The 6996-nt window shown below is 45.6% G+C and overlaps 1 protein-coding gene across 1 annotated transcript in view; it reads left to right on the top strand.

Moving 5' to 3' along the window:
- Positions 1–3934: 3934 nt before the first annotated feature.
- LOC140721737 (NACHT, LRR and PYD domains-containing protein 12-like) overlaps positions 3935–6996 on the top strand; it is a 78021-nt gene continuing 74959 nt past the window's right edge. The window contains exon 1 of the mRNA XM_073036539.1: positions 3935–4005. The gene's annotated coding sequence lies outside the window, so the exon portion shown is untranslated. The remainder of the gene's footprint in view (positions 4006–6996) is intronic.

Here is a 6996-nt window from a genome sequence, read left to right as displayed (position 1 = left end):
GCATTGATCCTGTGGATTGTCAGAGGCTTTTTCCCAGGGCACAGTTTTAAAATGCTTGTAAGTAGGTACAGAGGCGATGTCAGGGCTAAGTTTCTTTTACGCAGACAGTGGTGAGTGCGAGGAATGGGCTGCCGGCGGCGGTGGTGGAGGCGGATACAGTACGGTCTTTTAAGAGACTTTTGGATAGGTATGTGAAGCTTAGAAGAATAGAGGGCTGGTAACCCTAGGAAATCTCTAAAGTACGTTCATGTTTGGGACAGCACTGTTGGCCGAAGGGTCTGTGCATTGTGCTGTAGGTTCTCTATGTTTCTATGCTTCTGTGTTCTCAGTTCATTCCATACAGCCAATACTCACAGCATCCTTTCCTCACACTATCATGCTGCTGTATTTACTCCCGAGGCCACTCTCCCTACCCTGAGAGGCAGTGAACACAGAGCGATAAAAAATGTGCAACTGTTCTTGCAGCTCTAGTGGGCTGTTACCCTGGAAACAGAGGAAGTGGCTCACCAAAAATAACCGAAAAGGGAAATAACAAACTCAACATCGTATGCTGTGAGTTGAATTATGATAAAGTTTAACACTGCAGCCATTTTGAAATGAAGAATCTAAAATTGTGAAGTCTGCTTTTGACGTGCAACTTTTAATTAATCGTCTACTAGCTCTGGCTAACAAAAATGATCAATACTTAGCGATCACTAATATATTAACCAGTGCCGTGAATATACCCAGTGACAGCCTCAATAACCATCTGTTGCAACAAACTCCACAAATCGACAAATTAAGGGAAACATAAATCATTGTTGCTGTGGAGCACATGCAGGAACAAAAATCGCAGAGATAAATATCAGAATTATATAAAAACATGTCATAGCTTAAAACATTGGTAGTATGTCCATAAAGTGACGTTAGGCACAGGAGTATCTGTACATATGGTGAGTGCCAGGAAATGTTAAACTCGTGGTAATGAGGGTGTGGTGGGGTGAGTTTGTGGGTTAGGGTGTACCCGGCCTTGAGCCCTTCTCTCTCTATGTCATCTCATTGATAAGTGATGGTCCCCACAATTGTCGTGTCGCTGGCGAACTTGACAATGTGATTCCCCGGGTGTTTGGCCGTGCGGTCATGTGTGAACAGAGTGTACAGCAATGGGCTCAGCACACAGCCCGTGTTGAGGATGACTGGGAGTGAGGAGTGTTCTACATCCTGACTTTCTGAAGCCGGTTGTTTCAGTAATCTCACACCCAGTTGCACAGGGGTTTATTTAGATGGTACTGCAAATCTGTGTTTTTATTGATGCATTGCTGCACACTTGAGTGTTCGGTGGGGGTTCCGGATGTTTTTTTTTTGCAGGTGCGGGGGGATGTTGCTTTGCTGCTGCTTACGCATGGGAGAGGAGCTTGGGGTGGGATTTTTTGGGTTCTAACATTTAACTGTCATTCATTCTTTAGGGCACTCCTCTGTTTTCATGGATTTTTGCGAAGAAAAATAATTTCAGGATGTATATCGTATACATTTCCCTAATATTAAATGTACCTATTACAATCTATTCAAACGTAGGATGGGGTAGCTTTCGTGGCTGGAGTGTGTTGGGTGCCTCGAAGCATTGTTCAGAGTGCGTTACGTACCTGACGTAGTCTGTAATGCCGTTGATGCCCAGTCAAATATACGAAGGCTTGTTCCCCAGGGTTGGGGAGTCCGAAGCCAGAGGACACAGATACAATGGAGCAGAGAGATCAGAGAGACCTGCGATTTAATCTCAATACACAGAGCGAGTGAGTGTCTGGAACGAACTGCGCAGTATTTGTATCGTTGGTTATCTACCCGGGGATCAGTATTCCCACCGTGTTTGGAAATTCCCGCTGCTGTCGCCTGTCTGTCAGCAGCTAGAAATTAAAGGAACATTCATATTGTTAGAGACCTGAAATCAGGTCAGAAATTGCTTGAAGCCATTCCGACACAGGGGGTTGGAGCTGAAGCATTAACTTTGTTCCTCTCCACAGATATTCTTTATCTCCAGAGTGTTTCTTGTATTTGCAGCTTTTTAGAACTTACGTTGAAATGATTTAGTCTCCTAGGAAATAGACTTATGTAGGACGTTCAATTTAAATTCGCTATCTTACAGCACAGAAACAGGGCTTTCGGTCCATCTAGTCTGTGCCTTCCTCTGCCTGGACCCACCCACTTGCACCCAGACCATATCCCTCAATACCTCCCTCATCCATGTAACCATACAAACTTCTCCTATATACCACATTTGATACCGGCATCCGCATTCGTGTCACCCTCTGAGTGAGATAGTTTCTAGTCCGATTTCCCTTAAATATTCCACTTTTTGCCCTAACCCCATGAGCACACCGAACATTTGGGGCGAAACCTATTCACGCTATTTCTACCATTATAGTTTTGTTTACCTCTAGCAGAGGTTCCCAACCTGAGGTCCACAGTCCCGCCAGTCTGGTAGGGGTCCACGGTCTTAAAAAGTTTGGGAACTCCTGCTAGCTTCTCCCCTCATTCTCCTGTGCTTCGGGGAATCAGCTTCTCACCTTTTCAACCTACCCCTGTAACTCTACTCCTTAAATACCAGCATCATCCGTGTCCGACAGGGCTCCAGCAGTCTCTACCCTGTTCCGGGGGTTTATCCATCCAAATTCACCTCGAGACAGCAAGCACCAGTTGTGTAATCCGTGCACAATCCATGACCTGGCCGGCTTTCGTCATTTCCACAGTCCCTTCCTGTCTCCCAAGGAAACACAGGCACACAGAATTTGAAGAAAATCTCTCCCATCTCTTTCGGCTCCATGCATAGATAGGCACACTGAACATCGGGAGATATGTTGTGACTGTTCACAGGGCAGTAAGGAAAGCACAGTTTCTCACAATAAATTATCCTGTCACCAACTTGTCTATTATTCTGGAAATGTGCTCATGACTGTTATTGTTTACAAATTTCACAAGAATTATTCTGGAATGAAATGTTTTATTATAAAGGGCATTTGGTGTGTCTGGGCCTATTCTCAATGGAGGGGTGGTGACTTGGAACAGAAATGTCAATGAAATCCTGAGGACTGGATAGAGTGATAGGGACAAGATGTTTCCAGCAGTAGGAGAGCCTAGGATCTGAGATCACAATCTCAATCTATTTAATTATATCTGGGGATCTTCTCTTCCATCCTTCGGTCCAGGAACAGGATCTGAATATCACCTGTATCAGTGCAGGGGTTTGAGCGTAGTTATAGTTTATTCGCAGACGCAAGAATATAATGGAATTTTAAACCACTTAATTGAACAATGAAGGACACTTAATGGTTATCGCCACAATGTATTGTGTGATATCCTTTGTAAATATCCTACAGTTGACATTTGAAACGGACAGGCCGCATTCAACAATGTGTTTTGATTTTGGAACAGCTTCTGCACTGCTGGAAGTTCTGTAGAGATGAAACTACTAACAGATTTACTGGAGGCACCTCTAGACAGGGTTAAAACAACCATTAGAATTTCAGCTTCCACATTACAAAATGGCTGAGAGCTCAGTATTCATCTTTGTCACAATGAAACTCAAAGTGTGTGAGGTTGTTCCTTATTTCCTATTTTCATTTAGTTCTGCTGAGCCATTTCTCCATCACCAGGTTAACAGCCCAGAAGAGCTAAGGAGTATTGAACGTTTTTATCGCTCTCTGATCACCGCCCCTCAGTGGCCTCAGGAGCTGGTGTGGATGCCCGGATGCCGTGAGTATTCACTGTGTGGAATATATGACGTTCATGTTGCAATAAAGAGATAACTAATGAATGTAGGGATTGCATTAACTCCCCCGTCACGTGATCCACTTCTCCCTCCCATTTCAAACGCAGATCTGCAGCAGCAGCGGCTTTTCGAGGCCCCGCCCCCGCTCACACGGTCCCCGGATGGGCGGGGGTTTTCTTTCCTTTCTGTGTCGAAACAGATCATTGGCGGGGAGCCGGGGGTCGGATCACTGTCTGCGGGGGAAATTGATCAAGTTCCCATCGGTGAGTATTGAGACCGGTCCTGAGAAGGAACCGGACCGACAATTTCTGGGGGGAGACCTGATGTTGTTCAGTGAGTCCCGTTAACGTCCCCGAACGGGCGGCCGCGTCCCGCATCCTGGACACAGCCTGCTGAGGTTGGTCCGGGTTGTGGGACCTTCGCACCGAACCGCCTGAGAGATGAGCCGCCGCTCAGCCTCTGTTGCTCGGGTCACAGGAGCGGGATGAGGTGGTGATGCCCGGATTAAATCCATCCGTTCAGTTGTTCCTGGGGAACTTCACCTCCATCACGCGGCCCGGTATCGGATCCAAACTTCACCTGGATCGATGCCTGGGGTCGATAATGGTTTTACAGCACACTGAAAGCGGCCATTCGGCCTTTATGTGTTCTTGCAGACAGAGAGGGTTAAACTGAGTAATCGCACCCTCGGGACACTGCTCCACGTGTATTGGTAGTTTCATCTTTCTTCCGTTCAGTCAGGACAGTGAGATCCAGATCTCTCACTTCCTGCCGAGGAATTGGGAAATTTCTTTCCATCTTCCTTCCATTGCTACGACTTGCCGACATGCAGCCAATGTTTCCTATCATATGACCGTATTAATGCAAGAATTAAGTCTTTTTCATTTATCTGTGTTTCTCGGAAATGTGTACACCCCCTCCGGAATTTCCAAAGGAGCAACCCAGGCTGTCTAATATTCCCATACGATTGAAATGGAGAATCTGTTTTTATACATGAACCGAGGTACAGTGAAAATCCTGTCTTTGCCATCACCCACATAGATCAAGCATTACAACAGTACATCGAGGTGATAAAAGTTAAAACAATAACAGAGTGTAACAATTCATTATGGTCACAGAGAAAGTAGAGTCCAAGTAGATATATGGTGCAAAGTCACATCTAGTTAGACTGTGAGGTCAGCAGTCCATCTCATCACACTGGGGAACATTCATTTCGCTTATAACAGCAGAACGGAAACTGTCCTTGAGCCTGGTGTTACGTTTCTGTTTTATTTTATTTTCGACCCAATCGGAGACTGAGAAGTGAAGGGGATTTTCCATTATGTTGGCTGCTTTACTGAGGCAGCAGGGCGTATAGACAGAGTCCATGGAGGGGAGGCTGGTTTCTATGATGTGCCCACTGTTCTCTGTTATTTCATTCATTTAAACGAAGTGCAATGGCCGTATGAAGATGTGAAGCATCGGGATGGGATACTTTCTGTGGAGCATTGATAAAGCTTGTAGAGTGGAAAAGGACATACACCGCAATTTTTATTGATTGTTCTGGCTTTGTTAAATTGAAATCTGTTATCTATCAGTGTACTATTATTACTGCATCTGTGTATTGCTTGAGGACCATCAGACATTGCCCTTGATTCCATCTCACTCCCGGTTTTATCTGCTTATTCCCTGCCCATCTTGTTCAACATCTGTCCAGCTTGCGTCCCACCACTTTAATGATATATATCAGCAATCTCGCTACTAAACATTGTCTTAATTGTGAAGTTTTGTCTTGCACCTATTCCAGGTTTCTTTTTTATTAGCTAGAGCTACCAGAGGTTAAATTGAATACAACAGGCGGCAGGGTAAAAGCTACCTTTACGATTTTTGTTTCACGATTACAAAATGGCTGCAGTGTTAATCTTTGTCATGATGAAACACACAACATTTGATGTTGAGTATGTTATTACCTTTTTTGGTTAAATTTAGTGAGCTACTTCCTCCGTTTCCAGGGTAACAAACCACCAGAGCTGCAAGGACTGTTGCAGATCTTTATCGCTCCGTGATCACTGCCTCTCAGTGACGCTCCCCCTCAAATTCCCCGTAAATATTTGAATTTTCGGCCCAAATCCATGCCCCCACCCATCCCGATTTATACCATTATAGGTCTTGTATTCTCTAGGAGGGGTTCCCAACTTGGGGTCCACAGGCCCCACAGTTCAGCATAGCAGAAAGTGGTTTGGGACCCCTGCGAGCATCTCTCCTGATTCTCCTGTGCTCCAGGTGAGCAATTTCTAATCTGTTCAACCTGCCCGTGTAACTCAGTTCCTTAAATGACAGCTACATCCGTGTCTGCCAGCCTTCCTGCACCGGCCTGCCACAGGGTCCGAGGGAGACCTTGTCAGGCCCTGGGGATTTATCCATCCTAATTCTCCTCAAGGCAGTAAACTCCTGTTGTGTAATCCGTACACAATCCGTGCCCTGACTGGCTTTCGTCATTTCTATAGTCTCTATCTGTCTCCCAAGTAAACACAGGCACTGAGATGTCATTGAAGTTCTCTCCCATCTCTTACGGCTTCATGCGTAGATGAGCACGCTGAACGCCAGATGTTATTTTGTAACTGTTAGCGGGGCGGGGAGGAAATAACAGGTTTTCCCAATAATTTATCCTGTTACCACATTGTCTGCTATTCGTGAGAATGTGTTCACTACAGTTGTTGTTTACAAAGTTCACAAGGGTGATTCTGGATTGAAATTTTTTATGTATGAGGAATACACAAGGAAATCTGCAGATGCTGGAAATTCAAGCAACACACACAAAATGCTGGTGGAACGCAGCAGGACAGACAGCATCTATAGGGAGAAGAGCTGGCTGCGTTTCGGGCCGAGACCCTTCGTCAGGACTAACTGAAAGGAAAGATAGTAAGAGATTTGAAAGTAGGAGGGGGAGAGGAAAAGCGAAATGATAGGAGAAGACCGGAGGGGGTGGGGTGAAGCTGAGAGCCAGAAAGGTGATTGGCAAAAGGGATACAGAGCTAGAGAAGGGAAAGGATCATGGGACGGGAGGCCTAGGGAGAAAGGAAGCGGTACAGGAGCACCAGGAGGAGGTGGAGAACAGGCAGAGTGATGGGCAGAGACAGAAAGAAAAAAAAAGGGAGGGGTGAAAATCTATATATCAGGGATGGAGTAAGAAGGGGAGGAGGGGAATTAACGGAAGTTGGATATGTCTCTGCTCCTATTATCGATGGAGGGATGGTGACTATGGGAACAGGAAC

The sequence above is a fragment of the Hemitrygon akajei genome, unplaced genomic scaffold, assembly GCF_048418815.1.
Source record: "Hemitrygon akajei unplaced genomic scaffold, sHemAka1.3 Scf000060, whole genome shotgun sequence".
In the NCBI taxonomy this organism is placed as follows: domain Eukaryota; kingdom Metazoa; phylum Chordata; class Chondrichthyes; order Myliobatiformes; family Dasyatidae; genus Hemitrygon; species Hemitrygon akajei.
This window is presented reverse-complemented; position numbering and strand designations above follow the sequence as displayed.